Raw genomic sequence first — 13,554 nt, 5'->3', positions numbered from 1 at the left:
GGTCGTATAGTTGTCACTCCAACACGATGTTTTCCTGGGAAACTTCTCACTGTTAACTATCCAAACAGTAATACCTTCCCATTTCCCATACCCCAGGAAGAACTGTCGTCATCCTGGCTTGCCTAGTAGCTCTTACATCTCCTGGGAGAATAAAGTGGACTCTCAGATGGGACACTATTCTCAGTCTCTTGTAGCTGTCACTTTGCTTATCTATACTCCCGATTAGGAAGTAATCTTGAGGCAAGAACCAGTCTCCTCCATTTCATATTCCTGGAACAATGCAAGGTTTGGTTCATAGGAAGCACTCAACAATTCCATAAGTTGCCACTTTTGATTTTCACAGCTAACCATGCGAATTAAGTCCTGTATTCATTTTATGAAAGTATAAACCTAGATTCAAATTATTTAAGTGACTTGTCCAATATTATTAGTATAATCGAGCCTGAAAATAATTGTTTGATTCTCAGTGATAATATCTAGAATCGAGAGAATAATTCTGAGAATTAAAGAACTATAAAAAACCTTTCAAAGTGTTTTAAAATGAGAGGTGGAATGAAGACTAAATTATTCTTTTTTAATTATGAATTTCTTAAATGTATTTTTTCTGCGCATATATATATAGTAGGAAAGTCAAAAGTCATGTTAATTTAGGAAATAGGAACCTGAGATGCATCATTGTCTCTCATTTGTTATTTAAGGGAACTGACTTATAACACCAGAGCAAAAATAAATTTTAAAAAATTCTGCAACTCAAAGCATTTTGCCCTTAAATCAGACTTATATGATTTTATATCACCTAAGAATATATTTGGTTTTGCTGTGTTCTTTCATATATTAATTCAATATGTGTTCCCTGCTTGCATGTGCTAAGCACTGACTCTCTGTTTAATCTTACCTTAGTTTTATACTTGTTAAAATATTGTCCCATACTATATATTTCTAATTCAGATGGAATTAATTTTCTTCGGTGATTTTTCAGGGTTTATTTAAGTCTTGGATTTTCTGTAAAATTCTTAGTTTAAGTGAAGTATATGTTTAGCCAGAGCTACGCATTCCTCTCATTTTTTGAAATGACGTTATTTACACAAGGTTTTCATCTCTTCTATTGAATTATAGAGTATTTTGTAATTGTTACTGCTTTGTTTTAGAATTATAATATAGGACATACATTCAAAATGTAGTTTTGTATTTGAACAAAATCACAAATATATTAATTTTGCCAAGACCGCTCCCCAACAGTTAAAATAGTTGCTTTCTAACTTTAAGAACACAACTAAATTTAATTTAAGGATTTAAAATCTAAGCAGGATTGGTGCTGCTTCATCAGGAGTGCATTGGATGGTTTATAAACCAAACCCCAGAATGGCTAAAAGAAGGTTTCTCCCAGAGCCCATTAACCTTCAAGAAGCCTTAGCCTTTCTTTTCTGACAGGAGCGAAGTGAACAGGATTTTAATAAAAGTCCTGCAGCAGTTGCGTCGGAAGGGTCAGAGCTCATGATAAAGCTGCCAACACTGCAACTTTAAGAAAACATCCTGACGACCTTTAATAACGCTGGGTCTGCCAGTGCTCATTGTGGAGGATCTGTATTTTAAAATCCCACTTGAGAAACCCATCCCTCATCTGACGGGATCATGGTCTTTAATCTTATTTTTGGTGTGCAAGAGTTGACTGCCCGCCCTGTGGAAAGTGGCCTTTTGTGCGGTTCTGACAATCTCAGGAAGTGCCTTCCTGTGATAGGAAGGTATACCTATTCTCAACTTTGACTTTCTGATCATCCATTCCATTGATACTAAGTGCTCAGCATGTTCTAAAAGTGGAAGGAACTTAATATCACTTGGTTCTATTCCATGTATTTTCTATTCCATGTATTTTCATTTTTGTCCCTTAATCTCTCTTCAACCTTTTATAAATTGAATAACCCTGAAACTGGAATCAGCAGAGATACACAAAAGTAACTTCAGTATCTATGTATGCACTAGTAGAACAGAAGTAAAATTATCACTATAAATTTATCAGGTGTTAGAACTCCCATTTAATAGTGAGTAATCAAAGACTTTTAAAAAAATAAATAATTTGCTCAAGTTACACAGGCAATAAATTAGCAGTGCCAGAATTCACCGTTTTCAGATCACTCAGTTTTGAAAACTCATGCTACTTACTGTCTCTAAGACATACATGTACATTTCTGGCCTCATCATCTCAGTTTAAATCAATTTAAATAGCTCTTCAGAAGCTTGCATAATGTTATGGGTAAAAAAGAAAAGCTCGATTTAAAGTATCTCAGAGCACAGCAGTAGAGGAACTTTTAAATTTGTTTTATGAAGTAATTTCAACAATGACAAGTCTCACAAAGATTTTACCAAAACAAAAGGAAAAAACAAAAACTCAGACTGCTCTCACCTATGAATATCAATGCAAAAATCTTAAATAAAATATAATGAACAGAATTCAACAGCACATTCAAATTAATATTACATCATGACCAAGTGAGGATCATTCCAGGAATGCAAGGTGATTCAGTATTAGGAAGTCTGATGACATGAATCATTATATTAATAAAGCCCATAAGAAAAACAATGTGACCATTTTGGGGGATGTTGAAATTGAATTTGACAAAATTCAATACTAGTTCTTAAAAATAAATAAATAAGCTCTGTTACAAAGGAATTGATGAACACTTCTTTAACATGATTTTATGTGTATATCTATATCTGTAATATCTATATCTCCGAAAGCCAGCATTCAGCCAGCATCTGTCACGAGAACAGCGTTGGAGACATTCCCACTGGAACAAGATAACGCCACCCACTATTTTTACTATGACTTACCATTATGTGGGAGATACATAACAAAGAAAGCAATTAGATGCATACGACTTGAAAAGAAAGGCATCAAACTACCTCTATTTGCAGATGATATGATTATTTATCTGAAAAACTGGGAGAAATCAATGGAATAACTACTAGATACAAAGAGATAATTCAGGAAGATAGCAGGATATAACTCTAACATACAGAAACCAATAGGCCATATAGAATTAAACAAAAACAGATTTAAAGATGTAATGGAAGGGAACAGAAAACTCCTTACATCATTTCAGATAATAATTTCCAAGCATTTTTTTTTTTTCATTTGGGAAGTAGGGGCAAGTGTGGCATGTGCAGAGAGCAATATGAGGGTTTTGTGTTTCAGCAGAATGGGAAGGGAAGAGAAAGGGAGAAAACCCAACAGAAGACTGTGAATGGTGGAGAGTGAAGTTGGTTCTTAGGAAGATTGTGCCCAAAACGCAAGTAGGGCTTTGGAAAGCCTGCTTACTCTTGCTGTTTCGGTTTGCTTTAAAGCTCAGCTTAAATTTTCCCTTCAAACAACGTTAATTTTGAAGTTAATCATTTTGAAAGTGGGCTTTGAATGTACCTGGGGCACATTCGTCCCATCGGAAAAGAACCACTGTACTTGTGATTCTCATATTCCTCCTTTTTGTTTTTGCAGTTTTTCATTTCCTGAGTTTCACTTAAGAGAAAACGGGTTATTTGGAAGGCTTTTATTGGAACTGACCATAAGATCTTACCTGGTAGATCTGTCCATGCAACTGGCTGGACCAGGGCTCTGGAACTGAGGATTGACCTCATGTTTCTGTGTCTCGTTAGGTCAGTCCAGCAGAAATTTTTGTTTTCTACACATTCAATTGCTCGGCTAAATCCATTGACTTATTTCTATGGAGCAGAATTTTGGTGGGCTTTTTGCAGGGTGTGGGGATGGATTTCTATTATGGTGGTATATATCTTGAGTTAACATCAATCATGACAAGTCAAAAATGAATTCCAGATGTACACAGAAGGGAAACGCTAAAGATTTCACTTGCTTTTTAATGTAGATATATTCAGTGGAAACTTGTCATTCCACTTGAAAAGGAAATGTTTATAAGTGAGATCTGCTTTGCCGTTGTAAAACAAAAACAATCAACACTGAAAAATGAAATGCTCAGTGATAAACCCAAATTTGGACTTGAGCAATTAGGCTTGGGATTACATTTTTCCTGCTGAGGGATAAGTCCCTAAAAACCTACAGTTCATTAATTATCTGGAACACTGAGAAAGATTCAACTGTTTTACGTAAATGATAATGCCACAATAACTTAGAATAAAAGTAGAAGCAAGAACCTCTAACCAGAAGCAAATTATAGCCTATCAGTTTTTCTATAGGGCAATCATACCACTTTTAAGTAAGATGATAAATCAGCAGAAATGAGCTGTTTGCAATTAAAATTAAGCATGCCAAATCATTTCACGACCATTTATAAAATTGAGTGCCTGTTAATAAAACAGATTTTTATTGTTATTACCTTCTTTAAAATTATTTCCATTTTAGATGAATTATTTTATTGAAAATGGCCCAGCTTTGGACGATTCTGAAATTTAATTATCCTTAGTTTGGAAAAAACTGTAAATGTCTCCATGATTTTCACCTCTTCACCCTGTAATCTTAAATGTTAAGCGAGGGTTCTACTGGCTCCAAATCTATAAATTGAACAGTCATCATTAGTGAATGACTTGTTTTTTGACTTACTAGATATATTTTTTTCTGTTTCTAGTGAACTGAAGAGTAGTAAAATAACTAGTTCAGTATAATTTACAATGTTATATATCACTTTGTAATAGCTGTGATAGAACAGAGATTACAGTATAACCTTACTGTCAAATCTTTGGTGAAGTCTCCATTTCTTAAAACTAGAATTAGAGATCGAATGCCTAATTAGGAAATAGCAGCATATAAGTGGATATAGAGTTAACTTCTAGAAATGTGAACAGCATAACATCTGTCTAACATTAATGCCATTATTAATCAGATAAAAAAATAATTTAAGTAACTCTCGCCTCTTCCAGTTTTGCTCTTGAAGGTCTAGCAATGATAGATTCCTTACATGCTCAATTCACCAAGCTGTTAAAAGCCATCATAGCTGTCCTTGCCCAGGCTGTCCTCATGTCTTGGGGTACCTTCTTAGATTCTTAGCTCTTACCTTCCTGCAAACAGCTCAGGCACCATGTCCAAAGAGCTTTAATGACTAGTCACCCCACCCCGCCGTAGCATCCTGTACATAACCACCATGTATCCTCCCACAGAATTCTGTCCGTGCCTCCACAGCAACACCACATCCCCTCAGAATCCCCAGTGCTTCATATACTGCAGGGAACAGGGTAGGTGCTTAATAAGTATTCCTCCCAATTATAAACAAGGTATAAAGTGTTGCCTGCTTCTCATCAGTTATTTTTTTCAGTGAACCTTAAAGACATCTTCTCTGGAAAGCATTTTATTTCCAACCCCTGATAATGTTAATCCATTTTCTTATACTGCAATTTCATTTTTTGGTTAAAATGGAAATTCTCAAATACAGTCCTAAAGATAACAGTATATTCAATTCCATACAAAGACAAATAGGACAGTCTTTAGCAGTTTATCTTGGAAGAAAATCCAATTAATGAAATAGTCGTTGTACACCATGCTACCCAGGATTTCTATAAACAAGTTAAAGTCCTTAAATGAGAATAAATTTGAGATGATTTATTTCTATGCTCTTTCTTATCCAAGTGTTAACATAAATAGTGATAATGGTGGGTAATCAACTGGAGACTGTCTTCTAATAAACATACCAAGAGAAGAAGTAACAATAGTGAGCATATATTGAAAGTCAAAAGAAATGGTAAGATTTTTTTTGAATTGACACATCGTTAAATGGGTTATGTTCAGTCTTTACTAAAACAAGATATTAGACTGTGATGAAAGAACTAACATGCAAACCACCTCCCAAAATTTATTGACATTTATGAAATTAGATTTGTGCACTGGAATCTTCTTTTTTTAAACATAAAAAGAAACAAGTGTGAACACTAGAAAACAGAAATTAAGGATATTAATCTGAGAATTCTGTCACTGGCAATAACAAGCTGTGAGACCTTTAGAAAGCTTTTAGTGTATTGGCTATAATTATATGCACCTCCGAAGGAAATGTTCGGAACAGATTTTTTTTTTTTTTTAACTATTTACAACCTGTAAGTTCTTTGATTCCATTTGTGCTAAAACGTCTCATACTGTTCTCCTCGATTCAGTAATTCATCACCATGCACTTATCGGGGACCTACAATGTCTCAGATGCTGACCCAGGTCTTTCAGAGATAACTGACCTAAAGAAATTTAGAATCTGGTTGAGTTACAGTAAAATAATTATGGGATAAAACAGAACTGTATGTGGCGAGACTGTTAATCCATTATCCTCTGGCCTTGTAAAGGATAATGGCCTGCTTTCCCTCAGACATTTTCAAATCCTCTATCTCTGTTAGCATAGCTCTCTTTTTGTTACTCCTTTGAGAGCCAAAATCTATAGCCTTTTTGCAAACAATATCTGTCACAAACTGCCTCTGATAGAGAGATTTGTAACCAGCTTAATTCACAACAAACACTGCCTTCAAAGAGCTAGCATGTTTTCCAGAAAAAAATAAACAGTGAGGATAATAACAAAAGTGTAGCAGCAGCAATTGTTTAAATCGCTTACGACACTATTTGTTTGGAAACAGCTATAAAAATAATGTCAGAAATATTCATTTTAATTTCTTTTTTGTTCAAATACTAAAAATTTGCATAAACACGATATACCTATTTGGACCCAGCATTAAAAAAAAGGAAAGTAAGAGAGCCAGATATTAGAGAAAATGTGCCCAGACAAAAGGCATTCAAATTGTTTTTCAGACAATAAATACATGTTTTGTTTATTTGTTTATGGGGAAGTAAGAATTATTTATCTGTCTATTATGTGCTTCCTAAAGATTTCTAGTTTGCAACTATGACCCTCCATTGTAACTTATGACAACTATGTAGTGTTTTAAAAGTACTAGACAGATATCTGTGCCCAAGTCCTAACTGCCATAAATATGCACTGTGACGACCTTGGATCCTATTTAATTTCATTGAATTTTCAGTTTTTAATTCTTTCATCTATAAAATAAGAGATTAAACAAGGAAGTCCGTGATTATTTCTAGCCATAAAATTTTACCATTCTCTTTCAGTGGTTTGAATTTTCTTTTAACCCAGAAGTAAACAGATATGATTTTTTGAATGAAAAAAAAAAAAACTTTAAAAAATCAGCAAAACACACACACACACATACACAATGATAACTTCATGTCATCATGATCTTAAAAGGTTGACTTCAGGTTTGGAACAAAAATTTAAGAATCTTCAACAATACAGTGGAAGTGGGTATAACATTACATATCTCAGGCTGTGTAAACAATCTGCATGGGAAAGGGGCTTAATTATAATCACTCTCGCCTAATATGTATTTTATTTGAGGTTTTTCTTCTATCTACAGTTTTTTAAAATTATAGTGGTGATAGTAGTCTCTCCTAAGATTATCTATGCCTGAATAGTTCATTCTTATAGGGATGTTTGAGTTCATTTCTAGACTGCTGACTTTTTAAAAAATTTAAAACATTGTCTACATGGTATGCAAATTGCTCAACTCGAGTGTAAAGCGGTGGATTTGTTACCAGTGTTTGAGTGGGCTCTAATCTTTTTGGCTGTTACATTTTAAAATGTATCAGATCCTCTGGTTGGACAGGGTCAGTTCTGGTTTTCAAAGCCTTGGACCTAATGTCTGCATGTCTTAGGAAAGCCCAGGCATTCTGTGTTCCAAAGTCCAGGGAGTCGTAACTGAACACATTATGTAATAATGGCATCTCTTCTCTGGTTCAATTTCTTACTGATTGCTATTTTATTATTTTGGGGGAGAGGAGGGGTAAAGCTTATTACATCCCCTGGATACAAGGTCAACTTCGAATGGGCATTTTTAAAAAAATTAACCATATCTACTGTGTTTATGTGTCTATGTGTAGCTTACGTGAAAACATTGCCATCAAGATATCTAGAAAACAAAGATCTATTAATTCTGTATTTCTACCTGAGGAGAATATATTTTCTTTAATTTAATGTATTCTATGTAGGCCATTGGGAGCCATTTGTGTGTCTCCATTTTTTAGAATACTGGTTTCAACATGTGTTATACTTTTTAAACCTGATCACACTGAAAATAGGACATTTTAAATGTTCTTTATTAGTGAATATTTGGGAGACCAGAATGCAATGATGCCTATCTAAGGGGATGTTTTCAGTTTGATTTCAGGATTGTAAGAAGTGGTGAACCAGTTAAAAAAAGAGCACTTCATATAGTGTAATTTTTCGTGCAAATTTTTCTAATTTGTTTAGTTTACATCAGTTACTTTAAAATATGAGAATGGCTTGGATGCCTTTGGAAGCATAAATTGTAAAATAATTTAACTATTGTTTTCATGATAGTTTTATTAATAATATAACTTCCTTTAAAATATTTAATCATCCTAATCGAATGAAAATACAATTTTATAGTATCCTATAAAAGTTTCTCATACTATTCCTTTCTTTAATAAAAGAAATCTGTAAATTTAGGGGATGTTATTCTTATATTAACTATTTTATCTTTTTGGTATTTTTTGTGATCCATTAATTTGTCAGTATACTATCTTTAACTAGTGTGTTTCCTCCTGTTTGGACTATTTTAATAGTTATGTCAATATTTAAAGGCTTCGCCAATTTTTCAGATTAAAGGGCTTACGTTAGATGTGTGTGGTTTTTTTTCCATCTAGAAATGAAATAGCATTCTAGTAGGAGTGAAAATTATGTAAAGCCTTTGGTCAGACAGTTTCACTTATTGTATAATGGTATTATGTTTATATGTTAGATTTGAAAGAAATAGAACAGATAATTCGCAAAAGGGAGCACATGTGTAAAGGCTCTAAGGAAGAAGTGTGAGCCACTGGGGGAACAAAAGCGGGTCAGGTCTCTAGAGCACGGTGAGAGGAGAGGAGGCGAGGCGAGGTGGCCGTGGAGAATCAGGCAGAGCAGGCCGCGCAGGAGCTCGCGTTTTCCCCGAGTGAAATGAGAATCCTTCAGAGGGTTTAACAGTACAGTGACACGATGTTAAAGATCATGCTGGCATTTTGTTAGAGTGAATCAGAGCAAGGCAAGAATGGAGAGGGCGACCCACTAAGGAAACTGTCATCCAGGGGGAAAGCCATGGGCGGGTGAGCGGGGGTGGTAGAGACGCGGAACAACGACAGGAAGAAAGATAGGAAGCAAAACTCAATTCTCTGATGTGAGCGACCAGATCCGTGGCGGTGCCATTAACTGATGCGGGGACGAACAGGGGAGCGAGAGAGTGAGGGAGCATCATCAGGTGGTGTGTTTGGTCGTGTTGCCTTTGTGAGGCCTCGGACTCGTCCAGGTGGGCGTGTGTGGACCTCTCCGTGGAAGCGTGAACCAGGGGTGTGAGCTCGGAGCCCCCTCGGAGAGAACCGAGAACTGAGCCCCGGGACCGCCAACACAGTTTGGCCGCCAACGGGCACCGAGGAGAGGGAGGTCCGGTTTGTTCACAGGCTGGACAAATAAATGGGAATGGCGCATGCCTTTGACACAAGGAGATTTTGTGGACAGGTGGACGTGGGTCTTAGATTGGCGCTGCCGGAAGTGGGAAGAGCTCGCTTAACCAAATCTTTAAAGAAGTTTGTGAAACGGATCAGAGAAAGACATAAATCCAGTCAGGAACTGGAAGGGGGTGTGGAGTCAAAAGGTGAGTTTTGTTTATTTGTTTTAGGTGAGATGAATGACTGTATATTGAGAGGAATGGTTCAAGAGAGGAACAAGTTGATGATGCTAGAGAAAGTAGAGACTCAATGGTTATGTCTTTGAAAAAGCCCAGGGAGACAGAATACAGAGCACGTGCATACGATATGGTCCTTTCCTGTGGTGGTAGAATCCTGGAAGCTTATGCTGTTCTGTGGATGGTCCAAACTACCTTCCTTATTTCGTTTTTTTAATTAATTTGTTGTAACAGAGAAAATAATGAGTGCTTACGATTTAAATCTTTTTAATAATATACGAGGACATATAGTGAAATGGAAGCTTTCTCCACTTCATCTTATCTTCAAAGGGATTTCTTCAAGGAAACCACTGTTATAGTAGCTAATATATTTATTTTAGAAATATTCACATGGAAGAATACTTATGTCTATCTTTATGTGTATGTGTGTATGCACATTTATCTATTTTTTCTCTCTATTTGTATCAGAGTCCCAGGAGGAAGGAACTGATCAACTTAAAATAATTCAAAGCTTATTTACAAACAAATTAATTATAAGCACTATAGTTATAGGAAACTACAAGGGATAATGCAGGAACAACCCTAGGCTAGCAGCCACAGAGCTAGTACCACTCCTGGAGCCAAGGGGAGGGGGAAGGAGAGAGTCCAGGACTCAGAAGTATAGTGTAACATAAGGCAGACTAGGGAGATGTGACCGTCAATAGGACATAGCAAGGCTGAGGCTACCTCACAATTTGAGGACCAGAGTCATCAATACTCTTACCTGAAGCTTCTCTCTCCTTCCCGTCTCCTGCCGTGGCAACCCATTGGCGAGAGCCAATGAGAAGCCAGAGGGTTTATTTTCTCAGTGTGATCTACTTCATGGGGCCGAAGGAGAATGAAGAAAAATCAAGAGTGATTTTTAGAGGAGCAGACAGAAGATTCTTTTCTTTTCTTTCTGTATGTCTTTCCTTCCTCCCTTCCTCCCTCCCTCCCTATCTCCCTCTCTCTCAGGGAGAGAACCAACATAATTAATACTCTGACCTCAGTCTCATTCTACTTCAAATTTTTATGATCTCCTACTTGGATCATTAAAACAGATATTTAGTCAATCTTCTTGCCTTTAGTTTTTCCTTCTCTAGTCTGTTCTGCATATTATTACTAGTTTAATATCTGAAGAAAAATTTTTTTCAGTAATTTAGTGTTTAAGAGTCTCCAATGTCTCTCGTGGTTGGGAAAAAATGTTCTATATCCCACAGTTAATTAAAATCATTTTATTAAGAATCAAATAATACAGCTCCATTGTGCATTTATCTGATAGTCTGGCTTTATTTTGTCTGTGGACACAATTCAGAATCTCTTGAGGACTGTTTGGACTACACATCATCACACAATCTCCCAGAAACTTCTTGATAAGAAAGGTTAACCAAACAGCACAGTTTATTATACACACTGAGCGCTAAATAAATATAAATTGAATGAATACACAAGGCTGTATTCTCCAGGAAAATCCCTAACTTAATAATCAACATTCTCTATGATCTGAATGCAACCTAGGTTCATACATTTAATATCTGTTTGGCTGTTTTCAGTTGCAAGTAATGCAAGAGCACATAATTACTTAAACAACAGCAACCACCAAATGTATTGTATTATAATAGGAAGGCTAGATGTAGGTCAGCATCAGGGTAGATGAACTGAAGGTCGGTATTGGTTAGAATCTATTTGCTCCTGTAACAGAGACTCAAAATAGCAGTTTAAACCATACAGAAATGTATTTCTCTCTCACAAAAACATTTGGGTAGGTGCCCCAGAGCTGGTATGTTATTCAGAACCGAGACTCTTCATAATTTTCCTTTGTCTCTTGTGTTCTGAGACCTGCTCCAGGTCTCACCATCATAGGTTTATTTCAGGAAGGAAGTCGGAAGGGGCAGAAAGCAAGAATAGTGCATGTGCTTCCTTCCCTTTAAGACATTGTATTCTTTCACTGCCTTGAACTTAGCCATAGGACCACCAAATTAAAGGAGCCTAGAAAATGTTGTCTTCACCTCATTGGCTCTACATGAAGGCATACATTCTATTATGTCATAGAAGAAGGGGATTATAGATTTAGAGGAACAATGTGCAACAGGTTTATGACTTCATTAAGAATCCACATTCTTTACTTTTTTGTTACTTGGAGACTAGGATAGTTTCCCTTCCAAAAGTACATGGCCACACGAAAGAGAGAAGATACCTGAGCAAATTCAGGGTGACGATAGGAAAAGAAAGGAGAAAGGGCTGTTGGGTAGGTATCCACGACTCTCTGCTACTGTCCTCACTCCTGAATGCAGGCTTTCTGCTCCAGCCAGACTCAACAGTTCACTATTCCACAACCACATCTGCACTTACTCATCCTGGTGCAGGCCCTTGCTTTCCCTCCATGTAGAAAGGTGTTCTTCCTCCTCCCAGGCTAACCTAAATCTATACTTCCTTTCAAAGATTAACTTTTCCATAAAACCTCAGTATACTCATACAACAATGGTATGTTATCTTAATTCTGTACCAGTATATTTAATATTAGACATATAGAAGGACCTGACCTGCTCATTACATTTTCACAAATAAATAACAATGTCTTGAGGATTTCACTTCCTTTGTTGTTTCTCCGGAGTTGGTTTTAGAGTGTCTTTTTTTTTTCTACCTATGGTGCTTTATTTTATTATTTTTACTTTTTATTTTTTTATTAAATTTATTGAGGTGACATTGGTTAAAAAATATTATACAAGTTTCAAGTGTACAATTCAATAATATGTCATATGTGTGCGCATTGTGTTTTCACCACCCAAAGTTAAATTTCCTTCCATCAGCATATATTTGACCCCCTTTACTCTTATTTACCTCCCCCCGCCCCCCTTCCCTCTCTGGTAACCACTAAACTGTAGTCTGTGTTTATGAGTCTGTTCGTTTGCCTTGTTCATTTGTTCCTTTCAGTTTTATATCCTAGATATAAGGGAAATCACATGGTTCTCAACTTTTCAGTCTGACTTATTTCACTTAGCATGAAAATTTCTAGATCCATCCGTGTTGTCACAAATGGCAGTATTTCATCCTTTCTTATGGCTGAGTAATATTCCATGTATAGATATACCACAGCTTCTTTATCCAGTCATCAATCAAAGGGGTTTTAGAGCATCTTGACTGGAGCGGCAACTGACGAGGAAGAACTATTACTAAGGTAGGTTAGAGGCAGTTGGAGGTGGAAAAGGAGGAAAGAACTAAAGATCTCACAGGTCCTTCTCCTATGAACCTGTAATCTCTTAAAAGATATTTTATTCATAAAACGATGGGGAATGCATTGTAAAATGATAAAGTAAAAGTAAATTAACAAAATAAGATAAACTCAGGTTTACTGTAATAGAAATGTTTTTAAGGTTTGTATTGTAAGACTGAAATGAGTGATTGATACGGTTAGTGTAGAAATGTACAATTGTGTGGATGTGGACCAAAGATGTTTGATTATTTTTAATGGAAAATTTGAGCATAATGTAGGAGATATAGTCAATATCTTTGCATTTAAATGTTTCCTTAAATAAATGCTTGTTGAAGGAGCATCATTGAAATAATATTAGCTTTTCCGGTTGTACAACTGTAACATTAAGTTATGTAGAAATGAAAGACTAAATTAGCTTCTGGAATTTTGACTACTTCTCTATATAATTTCAGTGTGAGCAAAAGAAATAGAAGGTAATGATGTACACTCCATGGAGACTATGTCCCCAATGAAAATTTTAATCTGATTAGTGTGAGAATAAAAGTACTGAAACATTGTTGACGTCAGTATGGAATGTAATGCAGAAGGAAACTCCACCATGATTGTGGAACTAGATCTGAGGGCAAAGAGTATGA

At 36.0% G+C, this 13,554-nt stretch overlaps 1 protein-coding gene across 1 annotated transcript in view; it reads left to right on the top strand.

Annotated features, from left to right (window-relative positions):
- The window catches only part of CNTNAP2 (contactin associated protein 2), a 1,613,390-nt gene that overhangs the window by 977,485 nt on the left and 622,351 nt on the right, over positions 1-13,554 (top strand). The gene's annotated exons all lie outside the window — the stretch shown is intronic.

The sequence above is a fragment of the Pteropus medius genome, unplaced genomic scaffold (genome assembly GCF_902729225.1).
Source record: "Pteropus medius unplaced genomic scaffold, Ma_sr-lr_union100, whole genome shotgun sequence".
NCBI classification, from domain to species: domain Eukaryota; kingdom Metazoa; phylum Chordata; class Mammalia; order Chiroptera; family Pteropodidae; genus Pteropus; species Pteropus medius.
The sequence above is the reverse complement of the archived record's forward strand: the minus strand, read 5'-3'. Positions and strand labels throughout refer to the sequence as shown.